This window comes from Pempheris klunzingeri, chromosome 4, assembly GCF_042242105.1.
Source record: "Pempheris klunzingeri isolate RE-2024b chromosome 4, fPemKlu1.hap1, whole genome shotgun sequence".
NCBI classification, from domain to species: Eukaryota; Metazoa; Chordata; class Actinopteri; order Acropomatiformes; family Pempheridae; genus Pempheris; species Pempheris klunzingeri.
Genome location: NC_092015.1, coordinates 20,111,676 through 20,132,449, shown reverse-complemented (window position 1 = coordinate 20,132,449; position 20,774 = coordinate 20,111,676).

Below are 20,774 nucleotides of genomic sequence, written 5' to 3'. Positions count from 1 at the left end.
TCTTTGGTACGTTAGCATGCTAGCAAATCCTTATCAGCATTTAACAAAGCACAGCTGAGACAACATCATGGGCTCCAAACATGGCTGATCATGGTAGCAGCACTGTTTGTGCAACACCAGTGAACCATCCAGAAGGCCATATATCCGAACAGGCAATTCTGCTCCCTCTCAGCTTTAATTTGAGTGTGTTTACATCCACATTCAATGAACCATGTAGAAATTGCTGCCCTTTTTATAAACATACTGCTCAAGGGTAAAAAGGGCTGCAACTCCTACACCGTTTACCCAGAATAGATGTGAACACCCGCTGAGTGTCAGCACTTTATCCTCACAGTCATTGTTTCATTTGAAATCCAATGTGTAAGAAGAGAGCCAACCCAATGAAACACATATTACTATCACTCTTATGAACTGCACTGTGTCTTCCTGAAACCCTGCAATCTATTGTTTATTGGCTCTCATTGGATTCACAATATTCAATAAAATCTCCATGTATACTTTGCAAAACATATTAAATATGATAATTTTTTCCTAACAAACATGTTTTTTGTTGCCCAGTGTAATTTAGTATCAGCTTGACTAGACTGTCAGCCGCTATTGTGTGTGTAGCTGATTTCTTCCCTTTCTATGAAAGCAGCTTGAAAGTGTATGCTTAATAAAGCCTGTGAAGTCAAGGGTTAGAATAATAAAACACTATTCTATAACTTGAACGATTGCTTCTGCTCGTTGAAGTTTGCTTCTATTTGGATCTAGTAATCCTCTTCGTGCATGAGTGGGCGAGGAGTAGTTGTTACACCTCATGTGATATGATGGGTAATCAAAGTTTGGACCAACTCGCTTCTCTCCTGGTAGGTCAAGAAGGTTCCTCTTAGCCTATTGTCCTCCTCCTACTCTCCTCCACAGCAACAGTTGCAGCTAACCTTGAGAGATCGGGCCTAACTTTTAGCGGCAACTACGATTTGAATCACTGCTGGCTGATCTTGCTTAACATAACTTGTCTGTGTTGTTTTTGCTTCGACAATCGTATGCGGGTTTAGAGGCTATATGTGCAGGGTTTGGATGTAAAATTCATTAAATATGCTGTGAGATAGATAATGGTATACAGTCAGAGGGGATGTTGGAAGCAACAGCACACAGATCCTGAATAAAGGGCTATTGAACTTTGAATTGATTAGAGCCCGTGCTGTTGGAGGCAAGCTGTTGAGGCCCATGTTTTTTAAAGACAGTGGTTTTGCCATTGATTGAAATCGTGTGGGTGTAGTTACCATATATTTGTAAGTTGTAGGGTTAATGAGGTCAAAAAACATTTCATGAAGCATAAAGAACCAAATACTGACTGTTCACCAGTATTGTAAAATGTGGTAGATGATGCACTAAAACAGATTAGATAAAACATAACAGTTCTCTGTTGTAGTATTACTAGTTCACTTCTCACCAAACAGTGGTGGATTATAGGGCCTTATGTGCATACTGCACACACACCAGGGTCATGCGTTCAATTTGTGTCATATCATTTCTTAAAGATTTTAATGACAAACAAGAAACCCCACAGTTACTTTTACAGAAAGCAAGACAGAATAGTGTGCAGGCAGTCTTTTTCAACCACACCTTTTTTAACAGATGATGACGTAATGCAAAATGTAGTTATTTGTAAAAGCAAAAGACTGCAACACAGGGAACACACCGCCTACCTCTACCTGTGCGTGACGGCTCTCTCGCTAATCTGCTGTGGCTCGCATTGCTTGTGGTGTCCACACAGAAGTCGCGGCTGCTGCTGCGGTGCTGTCTGCCAGCAGGCCTGTCTTTCTAAATTGAGTTTGCCTTTGATAATGGCCATTAAAATAAAAGCACTGTGAACGAACGAAGGCATCCTGTCCACAGACATGCTAGGGGGCTTTTAATTTTAAACCCATACAGGAAGTCTGCATGTTCAGATACTCAAACTGTAGTGAAGAATGTTTAATGTTTGTTTGTTGTGATGTCGATACGACTGCCGCAGATCATTTTTACTGTCTGTTTTCGCTGCGAACGATGCACGTGTCTCAGGAAAAAAATAGGTGAGACTCCGACTTGCCACATGAACCACAGTCAAACCACGCGTGAGCGACACCTGAGCTGCTCATACAGGCTGTGTGGCTGCTCTGACCTGTTAACACAGACACTGACTGTGTGTTCCTGGCGTAAGGCATCTAACCGTGTTCCTGTTTTTTGGGGGGATTTTCAGTCAGCGTGGTATTACTAAATAATCCAAAAAAAAGCTTCATCCTGTAACCTCACAGCCTCTATTGAACACTTTATCTTTAGTTTCTAAACTATCATTGCAGTTTGCGGTCGCCGCTGTGGCAGCAAGCGGTAAATCCCAGGATTGTGGCTCATTGAGTTTTCCTACATTTCTCACAATTCTCTTGAGTCGGTTGCTTAAATTACATCAGCAGCAGGCAGCCTTGGCAGAGAACAAGTGGAACAGGGCAGAAGAAGTGAAGAAGACACGTTTACGTCTTGTATTGCTTTGAAATCTTTCATTTTAATTTGTGTAGAATGCCTTTCTTTACATTCAAAGTCACATAGACTCGATTAGTTTCCACATTACACTGCAACAACCAGCCGGTTAAAGATTCCATCTCCAAAATAGATTTAAAAATATTATTATTGTTTAGCTGCTGGCAGATTGAAAATACTTTTAGCACTAATCAGGGGCAGGATCACTCAAATATGTTTATCATTCCATATTGAAAATGTCTTCTCTTTAATTAGCACCCACATCCATCCTTCCACTGTGTATACCGCTTTATATACAAGGTTCAAACCGCAAACCTTCGGCCAGCGGATTCGGACCCACATCCGTGTATCCTATATGAAATGATATCACCCAGGTCCAGGAAGACACCACAGTGAATACTACCTGAGTATAAAGACTTGACATTTGCAACTCCTCCCTTTCACTGCTGCACACACAACGGATAAAAGAAGGTATTAAATTCACTGTGTCTTGCAACGTGAAGGCGAATCTAAAAGAGATTGTGTGAACTCCCTGCCACACCTCCCAATTCTATTCCTCCTCCTCCCCTATCTTCAAAGAAGGAAGGAAACTACCAAGAACAGGGTTTAGGTCCCAGGAGACAGTCAAAGAATGAGATCTTCTGACTACTGCATGTAATATTTCACAGTTTAACCTCCTCGGATGATAGTTGAAGGTGGATTAGAGCACATCATTATTAGAAAGATAGAGATTTTCGATTTAAATGTAAATCAGATTTTTTTTTTTTTTTCAATTATTATTGTGCTGCACAACTTTGAATTGATAGGTCTCAAATTTAGAGAGGACTCCTGAAAAATTAAGAGAAGTCTTTGAAGCAACATGTTGGGGATTCACTGACAACTTGTAGTGATTAATGGCTCAGGATTTACAGTACTGGGACTCCGATCTGAATTCTAGACACATGAGAAAGAGAGCTCAAAGAAACTACATCATATTGATCAATTTTACAACAAAGTTTGACACAGCAACAAGCACTCATAACATTAGAAGGATATACTGTTTCATCGCAAATGATTATGGATGGGGTTTTTTCAGAACATGATAAGATTTCATCCAGACTTTTGAAGACCAAAATAAAGCTCAACATATAGCATTAAATCTTTACAAAGGTCCAGAGGCCTTGATGGGAAACTTAAAAAGAGCTGTTTTTTTTTCTTCTTCCACCAATCAGTTCTGTTATCACAAAGATTATTTTTCAGGGAAATTCAATTGTTGTGCCAGTCCGGCAAGGCAATAGTATTGCAATGAACAATTCTGACAGAAGATGCTATCGCTGAATTGCCTACAGCAACGCAGAGCGTGCTTCAAATGTGGTGACCATTATACACATGGGAGCATCTGTCAGGAGTCACAGTGTTCTGTGGTGGAAGAGATCCAGACATACTTTTAACTTGTTCTTTGATTCCACCAGTTAAAAAAAAAACAGCAGTTCAAAGTGTTTTGCTGTAGGTATCACCTGCTAATTCAATCAAACTTATATAAACACTGGGCAGCACATTTTTGACACCCCAGTGAGTGGATGAAACATAGCTGCCCCAGTTTACTCAATTAGGTTTACGCCAACAGACTCCCTACTGCTGCTTGATAGTTCAGCCACATCACAAATCAAGCTTGATAGGAAGGGACTAATTGCACATAACCAGAAATTACCTAGTGTTTACACACATGCACATTACCCAGCCAGACTGAATCCAGGGAGTCCCCAGCTAATACCTTGCATACCAGCAATATAACCTATTAGATGAGGATGCACCAAACAGATTTTCTCAGAATGATTTAAACATGAACCACCATTAATGTGATCACATCTGACTGAAATGAAGTCAGTGCACAGTAAGCATAGCTCGTAATAAATCTGAGGACATGATGTCGATACTGGGAGAGCCAGCTGTTGTGCTAACATGGTTCATAGTAAAGCACAACCGATTATTAGAATTTACTTTCTCGCTGACTTTTCTCCAAGGTCTCTCCTTTTTTCTGAGCAGTCTCCATATGCACAGCTTCAAATCATGCAGCTCTGGGTGCCCACAGATGCCGCTACAGTAAGCATATCCTCCGTTTTCTGATTCAACATCCCAACATCACGAAAGGCTCCAGGTGCCGAGAAGCCATCTGTGGGCTCCCGCAGCTATATGTGCCAAGCAAAGTTTTTTTTTTTTTTTTTTTTTTTCTCAAGCTGAAAAATCTCAACTCGCATGAATATGCAAGTGACGTCCCATTCGCCTCATCCGGCGCAAATTTTTATCTTTGCACTTTGTATGTAATCGGCTGCGTGAAAAATTGGCTTCACTTTGGTTGTGAACACATAGTGATGTTGTGATAAGTTGTACTCTGGAGCAACATTAGCTCTGCCTGAATATCAATCTGATTTTGATAATGGTAATAAGTCAAACATTGTCACACAAGTCATTTTAATCTATGTTTGGAGACCCCACAATCCAAAGAGTACACACTGAGCCACATTGATCACCAAAGCTACATTTGCTTATGACAAACGACGTTAGTCTGCTGGTAATGGTGACACAGTGTCTGCCTGTTCTTGTGGGCTGATATGCACACGGTAGTTTGCTAGTAGTGAAGACGTTTCTTGGTTTGCTAAGTGCTCCAGACATATTTCTTGGTCAAATATAGCCAGACATCTGCATTTCAGACTAAACAGTCGGTCAGGCTTTTCATGTGTTCACATTAGTCAACAGGACAAAGACAGGCGTCATAAATGAAGATGAGGGATCACACACAACCCAATTCTGTCACTCAAAATAACTCTCCCATTGTTCCAGAACAGTTCACTTTACTGACTGCTACTGAATACAGAGCTTCATCGGACTTAACATTTACAGTAACGCTCACATTATCCTACAGAAATATTTTAAAGTGACAGTAGCAGTATAACTTTCACCTAATCTTTAACTATAAAGTAATGTTGATTTATAAAGGCTTTAACATTTATTGGTCCAAAGTGAAAGTATAGTAGCAGCCCATAAGAGTGAGACAAGTGGAGCAGGAATTCTTGCTGATGCAAGCTATCTGCATTAGTGGGCATTGTTGTTAAAGGTGACTTCTCTTCTCTTTCATTCCTTTTTCTTACCCCTTAAGTTAATTCCCATTGACTGTTGTCAGTGCTACTTAGAGTTTCCAGCTGAAAAACTGCTTCAAACTCCAACAAGATCATACATGTTTGAAAAAGCTATGGTCGGCCAAACAGCTTTGAGTTAACAGCTTGAGCAGAATCACATTACAGCATAATGCGCTACGCCAAACACTGAGCCGGAACTCTGGAGCACCAGTTACTATAACTGATTGTGAACGGTGCTCCGACTCACATGAGCGTAGATGTATGGCAACGTGTTTTGTTGAATCAGCTGTTTATTTTATCCAAATGATGTTAGTTTGTTGAAGACAATCAAATTTTAAATGCGTCTGTAAACAAAGTTTGCTCTTAAAATGTTGCTGCAGCATGTTAGACACAAGCTAATCGTGAAGTTTTTCTTTTCCGGCGCCGACATAAGTTGTTAGATAATTTCGACAAAACCTCTGGTTGTCTGATTACGCTGTCATAACGCTGCGCCTACGTAATTTGGTTATCTGGGTCCGCAGCGACATCGCACGGAGGAGCACTGAATAGAATAGATGAGGGCCCCTGCGAGGGGCCTGGCAATTGAAGAAAGAGCCGAACGAAATTAGAGGGCACATAAAGTGTTTCTGACACTGGTGAATCAGTTTTCCTCAGCAATTACAGCAAGATAGCTTTTATTTCATCTGGGGAGGCCGAGGCGAAGGGGAGGGTGCAGCACTATTTCGGCTGTCAGCAAGTACAAGCAAAATCTACAGCCTACAGTAAATCTTGTGGGTTTTTGAGGATATTTTAATGACCTGCCTTGTCCTTTACACGGCTAGCAATCTGATTATTAGTAGTGGAGGACAAGAGGCTAATTGAAGTGTCACTCAGCACTAAAGTGTCTTTCTTTTTCCCATTTTGTGCTGAGAGAGGAGAATCATCTATTTAAATAAGTCATCAGTACTTGAAATACAGAGATGGCCATTGATTATTTCTTAAAAGCACACTCTTAAAAAAAAAAAAAAAGAACATACATACTATAAAGCAGAACAGAGGGGACAACCATCATCGATAAAAGATGCTGAATAGAATCCATATTCATGTATGTATACATATATTTCATCTTATAATCATTTCAGATTGAGAATCCTGTTCAGTATGGGTTTGATCAAAATGTATACAACAGCTGTTGCTTTTTAAAGGAAGGGTTCACGCACATGGACGTCACTGAGGCAATGTGTGATCGCAAATGTCGGGCTATTTACATTAACATTGCTTATCATCTTCATTTCCAGCGGATGAGCATTGCAGCGAAAGCAGCAGCAGGAGAGAAAGAAAACGTGGATTGTGCTGTCTTGTTTTGTTCTGTCGCTGAGGACGATGAACACCTTCCATCTCAGGTCAGTGTGACACTCTGTGGGCCATTAATCAAGACTGCAGCAGTATTCAGAGGTTGTCAGAGGAAAACAGTCTGACCCACATAGAGCTCTCATTCAACGAAAATAGCCCCATTAACACCCTTAGGATTTACATGAAGAAAAAGTAACTGATAAAAACTTAATGCTACAGCAACCGGACTGATGCAGACAACAATATGAAAAATATCATAAAGCCCATAAATAAATCTGTCTGAAGATATAGTTTACATGGGGCTTTATTTTATAGTATTTACTACAAAACATTGATGCACAAATTGTTATTTGTACCTCGATGCCAGTTATCTTTTCTATGACAAGTAATTGCCTATTATGAAAGATGCAATTATGCTGATTGTTACCACGTTAACAGAAAATCGGGGATCTTGTATGAATGTCATCTTTTTTCCCATTGTATGATTATTGTACAGATAGCCTATTTTAGTATCCAAACATCAGAGAAACCAATTACATTATATGCATAAGCAAAAACTGAATATACCATTTACAATTAAGGCCAGTGCCTTGCTCTCCCCTGCGCTCCCTTTAGTGCTACTTAGTACCTGGCTAAAGACCAGCAATTTTCAGTGTTGCCTTTTCTTACCTCGTGCATATTTTATAATAGTGTTCAAGCATCATATTAGTGTTTTAGCATGCTTTATTGCAACTGGTTGAAAAAGTCAGCTGCAGGCTGCTTGCTGCAGTGATGTACTGTGCTGTATTCTGTTTATTCTATTCTGTGAGAGGGGTTTGCATACTGTCTGAGTACTGTTTGCTCCTGCAATCCACATTTTCCTCGCCACAATAATTACTTTTACTTTTGCAAAAGAAAAAAATATATACACCACATATCTGTTTGCATACCTTTGAAAAATAAACAACTGGATTCAGCTCTTCCAAACACCAATAAGTGGTGAATGATAAGAAAAATTATAATATACACAGAAACATGCACATAAATTGAGCAAGTGTTGTGTGATTAATTTCTTGAAATTTATGGATTCAAAGATTGCACCAGATTGCCCTTTCTTCGAGTGGTGCATATATATTTAATCTCCTCAGCAGGAAAGCCTCATACTGGGAAGCTGTACAAACAAAAGATAGATTTACTGGAAAAAGAGGTTAAGGTGTAATACAAACACCATCTCTAACAGGATTGTCCACACCTGCCAAAGAAACCTTTGGCATCCTTCAAACTGGAGAGAATGCCTTTACTTTGAAAATATGATTAACACAGTCACAGTATCAACAAAAGGCTTAATCCGAACCTTAAGACCATTTAAGTTAAAAAGCAAATATACTTGACTGCGATTTAAGTGCACTAGTACTACTGCTAGCATGAACAAATGTGGAAGAAATGATCATTTAAAAATTCATTGTAAGGAAAATGTTCACGGACGCACCATGCACCCAAGGAGAAGCTGTTCGCGGGGAGATTCCACACTGAAGCGTTGCCCTCAGACACAACCGTGGCAAGGAGAGGTGCTGATTATTAGTGGTAGTCATATTATTATTTGTACAGTTAATATTTTTCTGTAACGTTACATCCCAATTCTACCCGTCCCTGTTAACTGCAATATCTTTAGTTGAGCATCCTCTCAGCCTGTCTAGAATGAACAAAATATAGTTCAAAGGCAGTTTTCATTACTCTGTGCTGTCAGTGTGTGCTGTCACACACAGTGCTGATGTCTAAAGTAGCCTACAGTTCAACTACGCTGTTTTCATACTATCATTGTTTCGCTGACCACACATCATATTGCAGCGTTAACATATGATTTAATGGCCGTTTTTAGTGTGTAAATAAGCCTAACTTTATCACAGATGCATCATATCAATAGATTAACTAAGTAAGAATGCGTCAACAAAAATATTGTGACGTTAGCATAAGGGTCATGATGCAATAGCTTCTCACAAGATCTTCATCAATTCCTCCCTAAATTCTGAGTAGTATATACAAAATGAAATATATGGTATAATTTTCTATCAATGACATTTCCAATATTTCTCTTCATCATTTTAATGATTAATTAATGCATAAACCAAACAACTAAAAAGAGCTCACCAAGGGAAATCAAATGCCCGTCCAAGAAGGTTCCTCTGGCAACGGGACCGATCTCCATGCAGAAATAGCTCTTGGACACGTTTAACCTCGCTTCATCTCAAAGACCGGATTCATTGGGAACCAAATTGTTATATTAACTCATTGTATCTTGTGTATTAATGCTAAGATAACCCACAGTGATAGTATCGATGCCTGGCAAATGATGAACCGCGGCCAGCTAAGAGCTAACCACTGTGATCCACCATCTGCAAAGTAAGAAGAAATATTTTCTCTGACGGCACGAGACTTTATACTGTTTTCACTGCTCAGTGGTTATTGATAGCCTTAATTTGTTGTGTTTGACTTTCATTGTGTTAGTGTTTAAGTGTGTGTGTGTGTGTGCATGCTCTGCACACTCATCTGTACGGCTGATCAAGAGTTTTGTGTGTAGAGTGAAATGATCCACTGTCACCGGGGTGCATAAGATAACTGATTAAGACAAGTGACATCATGTATTTTTATACATATGCTTGCGCAGTGTGTGCCATTTGTACACCTGTGAGTAATTATTGTGTGAAGAAAGAAGGAAACGCTTCTGATGCCAGTGATTTACCAAGTCATTGCAGTATTATTAGTGAGGCTCTCAGTCACACAGGGTTGTTTACCTCATGTGAATCTCTTCCTCGCACATCTGTGTACCACTGCAGTTTGAAATAGGCTACATTTAAATTTAAAGCAACATTCCCTGCACATCATTTTCTCATGGGTTTCACATTTTCTCAAGAGTAATTTGTGTGTGATGGTAAAGGCTTGGCTTTGGGCGTCTGGGATGCTCAGACTTAGCGTCTCATTCTGCATTTTCAGTTAAGACCACTGGCAAAATACTTAGGTAGGTTAACTGAATATTATTAGTGTAGACCGGTAATGGGCTGAATCGGCATATTTTGTCATGTTTTTTTTTTTCTTTTTCCGAGTAACATCAGCATTTTACTTCTTTTTTGAAGAAATGCTCCATTCCCGTGTTTATGCAATCCCAGTTCGGCGCAACATATCCTCCACAGAGATGCTTCCCTTGGAGATTTAGCCCGAAGCGCTTTAAAAGCCTGTCTGCAATTTAAAAAAAAAGAAAAGGAAATTCACTAATTTTGCAATTTAAAGTGTAAAGAAACAAACATGACCATATTTAACAGATAAAATGAAACAATAAATAATTATTAAATTTTTGGATGAAAAAAATCTAAATGCAATGGGAAGGTTTAAGTCAGTATTGGTTTTTATTTATTGATTTTACATTGCATTTTCTTTTATTCAAAACAATTTTTCCTGAATCTGATTAATCTTCCTAAAATAGTTGCTTTCTAACAGCAGACTTCATAATCCTTGAATTAGGATCATGCTAAGCACCTCGACAACCTCTGATCATACAGGCCTAGTCGACAAAACACTACTGTAGTCTACAAAATATGATTGGAATAATACATGGATGCATAAATTCTGTTCTTTGGCTTGTTTTTGATGTGCATTCGCTTCTTTTCCATGGACATACGCAGAGTCCTCTTCAAGCCTGAGGGCAATCCATAGTTCAGCACACTGCTTTTATTTACTGTGCACCATGTTGGGTTTAGAGAAGCAGCAGGGGTAATGCATGCAATGAAGATGTCGATGGTCGGCCTGTCAGATGTAAAACAACGTGTAACCATTTCCTTGTCAAGAAGGGAATTCAGCTTGACTTATGCAAAGCCCTGTGACCCCTGACAAGCTTTCTTAAGGTGCATACTGCTGACCATTGCTCTTTACCTATCTCCAGATGAGCATGGCAAACAAATCTATACCACTGCTTTGCACACCATGTAAAAACCTCAATTCCACCGCACAATGACGATGAAATTCAAATGGAGGAGAGTCAAATGACCCGGTCGCCCTGTAGCGGTGTGAACTTGACTCTTGAGGCAGAGGGCAGCTCCAGGCTTAAGCAGGTTGTATACTTGCTTTAGAAACTAAATTTGCTCAGTTTACATGAACAAAAGGACATGTTTGCAAGGAAATTCTGCACTGACTTTGCAAACAGGCTTGCCAATTTTGGCATTGTGGGATTCTTAGCACACTTGCTCCCATTTTGTGATCAAAATATAGTCACCACGCAGTCTGACATGTTGCATCTTCGGTTGGGTCTGATGGGATGACATCTGCTTTTCATTACTTGGACATTATTTGGAGTGTAATCATGCCCAAAGTGCTGTTGTTTCTTTAATAACAAACAATGCAAACCTGCAATAAATAGTATCGAACCTCATTCCCACGCAAATCACTCATAGAAAAAAGGCATGAAAAGAAAAGATAGAAATATGTTTTAGTGTACGGTAGAATTTAGTAGTTTTAGGAGGATGATAAATAAAGATCAAATGGAGATCAATTTGTATATGTATACTTTACTCAGAAACCACATGCTAGTTTGATCAATGGTTAGGGAAGTCTGTAGCCACTTCTTTAGATGTGCTCTCACTCTCACTTCTTGATCCCTGCACTTTTCATCTTTTACTTCTTGCAGTGAAGCTTGAATTTCACTTTATTTCAAAGCATAATTATGTCCTGAGTTTATATCAGCAATGTCAGCAGAGTGCCGTCTTGGACAGCAACTGATCTTGCATGTAGGTGAGACATTAGTTAAGCCGAAGAATTCAGATAAAGAAGCACAGTGCAGCAAAGGGTAATCCCACAGGTTATTGTCTTGATTTTGCAACAGTATAAATGAAGTTAGTTCAAATAATGTGTTTTTTCTTTACCATAGACTGTGTATAAAGATGGACAACATGAAAGCCATTCACCCTGCAGTAGAGGTCATTAACCCCCGCCCTCCATGTAGAGTGGATGAGCCAAATTAAAAAATCAAAATGCACATTAAAATTAATGTTTTCCCAAAGACGGTTTCTGTAGGTTTAATCCCTGTGATAAATGCTCAAGTGTTAATTTTTCTGTTAAATCTGATGAAGGAAGAGATATGATTGCGAGTATAACTGTTAATATAAACTATTCAGTAATCTGATTCAGATTACATAATGACATCAAATATATTCATGTTGTTTTCCATTTATCAACAAATGAAATGTAAATCAGCAGGGTGAGCAGGCAGCCTGTTTCTCCCAGTGAAGGTCCTTGTTATAAAAAGTGCTCTGGATGAAAATGAGATGTCGTCACTCTTCCAGCTTCCTTCCAACACGTTGCCACACTGTTTAATTCCATTCATTTAGATCCTCTGCTCTGCCACTTTGCAGACTTGATTAGAATGGGTATCTGAGGCATCAGGGCTAGAGATATAGCATCTCTGGGGAATCATCTGACTGACAAAGATTGAGTAGATGTCCTTCATTGAAAGACAACCGGCTGATTTGCTAATTTCAAAATACAAATTGATGGTAACACACACTTAACACACACTTGCACACTGGGACACACACACGTCCACAGTTAGCAGTGTTTCAGACCTTTCGGTGTCGCAGCAGCGGATATGCAGGCCCAAGAGAAATAAACAGATATGTCACTTTCTATTTAGCTCAAAAACAGAGTGCCTGTCCATCATCTTAATGTGTCACTTTTTGAGCACGAGAATGAGACTTTGCATTTCATCTGCTGTTGGAATAGGGAGGAGGCAAAACATTTCATGGGTGCTATGAAGACAAAACAAGGCAAGCAGTACAGAAATTACTCTTTTTATCCCCCCATGGCAGCCATACTGTTACAAAAGCTGCCACAGATGTATTGATTACATTAAGTATTTATTAATTATTCTTTGTAATTATTTTATTTTTCTCCATGCTGAGCATTACAGTTTCCATGAACAACTTTAACATTCAGTACTGTGAAACATTACTCATGTTCTCCAAGATGGATTTTTTTTTTTCTCCACTCCTAGTTTGGATTTTTGAATCAGTTCTTGGTCATTTTAAGCCTTCACGTTTCAAAGGTCACTTTGTAAATCAACCTAATTAATTGCATTAGTTAGGAGCTACTGTTTTGCTGTACAGTGCAAGATGTCCTCCTTGAGCTTTGACATGCAGGCTGGAGAAAGCACTGAATAAATAAGATTTATTGCCATTTCAAACTTGAAGAGAAACTTCTGCGTTTTAAAATTCGGACCAACATGAAAATCCACTCCTCATCCTTACGTTGCAGCGCTCTGATATGGAGTGAGTTCTATTATGTTAATAGACATGCATGTCTTTGTTGCGCAGTGACATTAAATGATGAGGCCTGGCTGAAGGCTTCAGATGCATGTTAACTGAATTGTGGCTTTGTGCCATATCGAACCCTGCAAAAAACCTAAACCGAAGTTACAGCATTGTTATTTGCATAGGATCTGTGCGAAGCGAGCAGCAGTGAGTCAGCCCCACCAAACTGTCTCGGTTGAGTTGCATTTTGGTTAATGTAAGTGGCAGATGTTGACAAGGAGGAAGAATGCGTGGAATACAAAGAGATTATATCTCTGGTTCTGCTGCTTCAACTGCCATTGTTGAGTCCAACAATGTTATAGGACTGCAATGTGAGTGTCCTCTTTTAATGTTTTTGCTTTGCATCAGCTGTCTTTTTGACTATTTGATTTCAAGCGATATCTGTCCGTTAGCGAAGCATTCCACAGATCCACTCAAGATGCAGGCAGGGGACAAATTCCAGGAAAAACCTGAATAAGGGAGTGCAGAAACATCCCAAACATCTGTGCACTAGGACTCGCTGAGTGTTGTGGTGCGTATGAAAACTGTGTGAATATAAAGTTAGGGCCTTTACAGTCACCAGATCGCAACACAGTTGAGCACCTACAGAAGATTTTGGACCAATGTGTAAGACGATGCTGTCCAGCAGCATCTCCATAGGTCCAAATTATGTAATACAGACTTTCATTTTCAAATATATTTACTGATGTTTGTGACTGTGACTTTTGTGATCTTGGTCTCAATTGAGTTTCCTGATTAAATAAAGGTTGTATATATAAATTGAGGGAATATCTTATGAAGGAATGGTCTTCATCCCTGTTGGTTTTCTTTTACCACCCATCTGTACATTTGAGGCTGTTTAATAATACATATCAGTTCAGAATGTCCGCTAAGGGAATAGTGTATGTGGGACAAAAGATATAGTAATTCTCATCATACCAAATGTGATCAACATTGATGGCAGCACTGACCGTTATTATAATGTTATATCTTCAACTTGTTTAGTTCATTTAGACTGTCTTTTTGACTGTGGATGATGGTCCTAGCTGCTATAAAGAGAGATATAAACACAGAGAAGAAGAGTTCCTTGTCTCCTGAGTCATTTAAGCGTATGCCCCCTGTGGGTGTACTGTGGTTTACACAGTGTATGAGCCCTTTACTAGACTCCACACCTCTTAATGCTTCCCCTCTGCCTGTGTGAGGGTATTATGATATAAAACATGTTCTTGATGTTTGTTTGTTTTTTGGCAAGAATTTGTGTATTCGGTCTCTCAGTCTAGCTCTTCCACTTCAGGCTGTATAAATAAATAAAAAAGTGTCTGTTGTTCCGGGTATCTGTTATGTATAGATAACATTTTGAGTGATGGGCAGGTTTAAGCTAACAGAGATAATACCTTCTTAGTGCACCCTGTCTAACTGTTACACTTCAAAATTAGTCCCATTTAACATCTATATTTCAGCATTGGTATCTCATTTAATATTGACCACAAGAAAAACAAGATGACTTCAGTTCAGCTCGTCATCCTCAAAAGTCCAAATATTTCAGACATTAAGAAGAATGTAATCCAGGCTAAGGATTTACTGAACCAAGCAGAGGATTGTGGGTTGTGGACACACAAATTTGTTTGCCTGTTTACCTCATAGCCTCATTGCTCAACCTTCAAGCACATAAGCTCCATTGTTATTCTTTGCCCCTACTCATCATGTTCTTAGGCAGAATGCAAATCTGTTATCCTCTGGTTCGGCCGCAGTGGGGTTGTTTTTGTGTGTAGCTGTTAGTTGCACTGATGAAAAGACCACCTGTCATCCTCTGGCCCTTTGATTAGATTAGGAAGTCAAAGGGATGGATTAAATTGATATGACGTAGACTAGGTCCTCTTGCTGTGCTTACCATGTCATAATCAGAGCTCTGATCTAGATTTACTAGGCATTACTGTACATCTTGTATTAATAGAAGGTATTTCCCTCTAGTCCAGATTTGTACAGTGGGGCGAAAAAGTATTTAGTCAGCCACCAATTGTGCAAGTTCTCCCACTTAAAAAGATGAGAGAGGCCTGTAATTTTCATCACATGTACACTTCAACTATGAGAGACAGAATGGGGGGAAAGAATCCAGGAAATTGTAGGATTTTTAATGAATTAATTGGTAAATTCCTCTGTAAAATAAGTATTTGGTCACCTACAAACAAGCAAGATTTCTGGCTCTCACAGACCTGTAACTTCTTCTTTAAGAGGCTCCTCTGTCCTCCACTCGTTACCTGTATTAATAACACCTGTTTGAACTCGTTATCAGTATAAAAGACACCTGTCCACAACCTCAAACAGTCACACTCCAAACTCCACTATGGCCAAGACCAAAGAGCTGTCAAAGGACACCAGAAACAAAATTGTAGACCACTGATAATCTCCCTCGATCTGGGGCTCCACGCAAGATCTCACCCTATGGGGTCAAAATGATCACAAGAACGGTGAGCAAAAATCCCAGAACTACACGGGGGGACCTAGTGAATGACCTGCAGAGAGCTGGGACCAAAGTAACAAAGGCTACCATCAGTAACACACTACACCGCCAGGGACTCAAATGCTGCAGTGCCAGACGTGTCCCTCTGCTTAAGCCAGTACATGTCCAGCCCCGTCTGAAGTTTGCTAGAGAGCATTTGGATGATCCAGAAGAGGATTGGGAGAATGTCAGATGAAACCAAAATAGAACTTGTTGGTAAAAACTCAACTTGTCGTGTTTGGAGGAGAAAGAACGCTGAGTTACATCCAAAGAACACCATACCTACTGTGAAGCATGGGGGTGGAAACATCATGCTTTGGGGCTGTTTTTCTGCAAAGGGACCAGGACGACTGATCCGTGCAAAGGAAAGAATGAATGGGGCCATGTATCGTGAGATTTTGAGTGAAAACCTCCTTCCATCAGCAAGGGCATTGAAGATGAAACGTGGCTGGGTCTTTCAGCATGACAATGATCCCAAACACACCGCCCGGGCAACGAAGGAGTGGCTTCGTAAGAAGCATTCAAGGTCCTGGAGTGGCCTAGCCAGTCTCTAGATCTCAACCCTATAGAAAATCTTTGGAGGGAGTTGAAAGTCCGTGTTGCCCAGTGACAGCCCCAAAACATCACTGCTCTAGAGGAGATCTGCATGGAGGAATGGGCCAAAATACCAGCAACAGTGTGTGAAAACCTTGTGAAGACTTACAGAAAACGTTTGACCTCTGTCATTGCCAACAAAGGGTATATAACAAAGTATTGAGATGAACTTTTGTTATTGACCAAATACTTATTTTCCACCATAATTTGCAAATAAATTCTTTAAAAATCAGACAATGTGATTTTCTGGATTTGTTTTTTTCTCATTTTGTCTCTCATAGTTGAGGTATACCTATGATGAAAATTACAGGCCTCTCTCATCTTTTTAAGTGGGAGGACTTGCACAATTGGTGGCTGACTAAATACTTTTTTGCCCCACTGTATGTCAATCATTATTTATGAGAAAGAGAGTTTTTTTTTATTTTATTTGGTATATGTTGATAAAGTCATCTGGATCCAAGGATGTCTAGACAGACTAAGTCACAGGAGAACCGTGCTGTTTGCTCTTGAAGATATTTTGCCAGTAATTTGAATGGCTTTACCTGTTTTAGATGATAAAAAGAGAAAGTACTTCAGGTATGACCTTCACATTGGCTAAAATATTTCAGAAGAAGAAATCAGAACTATATAAATATGAAATAGACAAGATAATCAATAATAATATCAATAGAAATAACTTATAACAGTTAATAATTTATAACAACAATCAAACTAAACTCTCCAGCCATGCTAACGGGTCTGTGAGGCTGAGGGCTCAATGAATAGTTCTGTGAACTAAATGCTAACACTGGTATGCTAACATGCTCACACTGTAAACATGCTGATCTAACGTACACTACTCACAAAAAGTTAGGGATATTCGGCTTTCAGGTGAAATTTCAGGATGAACCTAAAATGCATTCTAATTGCGTCCTTTGGCTACATCCCAATTTATTGAGACACTGAAAATTTTTTGTTGTGGTATACCCACCACTGTTTTTCAATAAATTGTTTAAGATGAATAAAATTACCATTGCATGCTTCTACTTAAATGCCCTACTTTCATGATATAATATCACTGTAGCATTCACTTTTTACATTTTCCATATATGTGAGTAGTGTATACCACTGACACCAACTCTGTGTCGTTGATCTTTCCCACCGTGGCAGTTAGTCATTGAACTACCAACTGCTTTGAATGTGTTCTTCCTAAGCAATGCACCTTTGGAGCAGCGGGCATTTGTTTATGGTGACAGACATTTTTCATACTGTTGGAGTTTCGAATAATCAGCCGTCGGATCAATGGGCTGTCCACGTATTTTGCAGCACGTTTCTTCAGTGTGACATGTCATCTGTATTGGCGACGAGTTTGTACATTTGCAGCATGTTTTCTAAATGCTGCATATGTGCTGACAAATTCATGATGTTTTTTAAATTTGCTTGTGTCTGTCTATTTATGTGGGGGGTTTTGTTTTTTAAAGTTGCAGTCTGTCGAGCTCTCAGGGCCACCATACATTGAAAAATATTTCAACCCTTGTTGAAATATTTATCCTACACACACACACACATACATATACACTTCCCACCACTTCCCAATGGTGCTCCATTGAATTGAGATCTGCTGACTGTGGAGGCCATTTAAGTACAGTGAACTCATTGCCATGTTCAAGAAACCAGTTTGAGCTTTGTGACATGGCGCGTTATCCTGCTGGAAGTAGCCATCAGAAGATGGGTACACTGTGGTCATAAAGGGATGGACATGGTCAGCAACAGTACTCAGATAGGCTGTGGCATTTAAATAACACTCAATTGGTCCAAAGTGTGCCAAGAAAATATCCCCCACACCATTACACCACCACCACCAGCCTGAACTGCTGATACAAGGCAGGATGGATCCATGCTTTCATGTTGTTTACGCCAAATTCTGACCCTACCATCCGAATGTCGCAGCAGAAATCAAGACTCATCAGACCAGGCAACGTTTTTCCAGTCTTCTATTGTCCGATTTTGGTGAACCCGTGCGAATTGTAGCCTCAGTTTCCTGTTCTTAGCTGGCAGGAGTGGCACCCGGAGTGGTCTTCTGCTGCTGTAGCCCATCTGCTTCAAGGTTCGACGTGTTGTGCGTTCAGAGATGCTCTTCTGCATACCTTGGTTGTAACGAGTGGTTATTTGAGTAACTGTTGCCTTCCTATCAGCTCGAACCAGTCTGGCCATTCTCCTCTGACCCCTGGCATCAACAAGACATTTTTCGCCCAGAGAACTGCCGCTTACTGGATATTTTCTCTTTTTTGGACCAATCTTTGTAAACCCTAGAGATGGTTGTGCAGGAAAATCCCAGCAGATCAGCAGTTTCGGAAATACTCAGACCATGCCACGTTCAAAGTCACTTAAATCACCTTTCTTACCCATTCTGATGCTCAGTTTGAACTTCAGCAGGTCGTCTTGACCATGTCTACATGCCTAAATGCACTGAGTTGCTGCCATGTGATTGGCTGATTAGAAGTGGGTGATGAGTGTATGTGCACATATAAACAGTAATTTCTACCAAGGCCTTTTACTTATTTTCTTTATGCACAGCACAGCAACACGGGGTTTTCTTAGTGCAGAATATGTAGGGTTCTCCTTTATATGTGGACCTAGCCTGGCCTGGAACATAACTGAGGAAGGAAATGCCCCTTTTTAAATATTTAACAGGCATAACCAGGAAAAGTTGTTACTAAGTATGCAGTGCATTTGGGCACTTTATGACGTCTTGCATCATGGCTCCTTGAGTGAGTGACTATAAATCTAATTCACCCCTGATAAAAAAAAAAAAAAAAAATTGGATACGAATGAATACTACAGCTTTGGTCTTGAATGCTAATGCGGTCTTTATCCGTTCTAAAGGAAGGCGGCTCACAGTTTCCAAAATTCAGCACCGTCCATTGAATCCAAAAAAAAAAAAAGGGCAGGGGCTTTAACTGGGAGGAGGAGGGGTGTAAAATGCACGTTTTTGTTTTGTGGATGTCTGAGTTATTTGTGGCTATAGAGGGCAAGTTGCTCCCATTCTCATTCTAATTGGAGCTGCACCCTCTCCGTTTCTCCCATGGCAGCCCTCGTTCCCAGAGTGAGGATCAGAGTCTCCCAGCTTCACACTCAGCCTCAGCCACCCAGACAGCCAGGCTGAGAGAGGGAGAGAGAAGGAGAGAGGAGGAGAGAGAGGGAGGGAGAGAGAGGAGGAGAGAGAGGGAGAGGGAGAGGGAGGGAGGAGTCTAGCTGTGGCGCTCTATCCCTTGACTGTGTCTGCTGTGTGAGTGGTAGAGAGAGAGAGAGAGAGAGAGAGAGAGCATGGGAGAGAAAGAGGAAGAGGGGGGTGGCAAGTGAGGGCTGAAGAGACTGAGAATGGATGGGCAACCAGAAACCGTGCGAGTGAGAGAGGCAGAGTGAGCGTGAGCGCTCAGAGTCGGCCACGGAGACGCACAAAGTCTGCGAGCTCACATCAACAAGAGAGCCACAGCTGAGCACGGGCAACTCTGAAGAGTGCCACGGAGAGGGGGGAGACACGTAGAGAGGCAGAGAGGAGGAAGAATCAGCAGAAGAAGAAGGAGAAGAAGGACTGAAGAACACCAGCCTTCTACTGGTAAAAGGAGACACCACTGAGGGACTGTAGCATCCGTCCTCCCCTTCACCACCACCACCACCACCACCACCACCAGCACAGAGGAGCACTGTCTCATCTCGTGCATGTGTTTGTGCCTGCCAACTTCAATTTCACACTCGCCCACTGTTTTTCGTAGGTTTTGCCCTCTCCACTCCCCCAGTCATGATCCCTTGGGTCCTCCTGCTCCTGTGGATCTCCGGACATGGTAAGTTTTCCAAATTAAGTTGCTTATTCATCACATCTCGCGTGCTTGGTGTTGCTGTGTGACTTGCCGGCTGGGAACCGTGTCTCTGAATTCATCTTGCTGTGATGTCTGAGCTTGTCTTACCATTTGTGCTTTTGAGCTGCTTATAATATAGCACTCCCCCGTGCGCTGTTATGTCTGATGGGAAAGAGAAAGGAGGACATTAGAGGAGAAAACTCTGTGTGTTCTGGGGTTCAGGGGGGAGTTGTTGTTGCCTGCGCCTTCCTCCATCGGTACTTTGTTAAAGCTTTCCGACCAGACGAGTTAAATACTTTTTATGTGGGCTTGATATTCCCGTCACACACACAGACACACACAAACAAAGCCCTCTAACTCCAGTCCAGTTCAGTCAAGCGTTCACTCCTGAATCACATTGTTTTGAACTGACAGCCCTCCCCATTGAGTCCGACTATGGGGGGTCTGGTCAAAAGAAAAGAGAGAAAAAAAAGTTAACAGTGAAGTGCTTCAGAAGGCAGACTCATGAGTATAGCCCAGCAATTCTAGCCCTTTGGACAATATCTGCTGGTGTTATTTTTATTCCTAGACAGTCTGTTTGTGG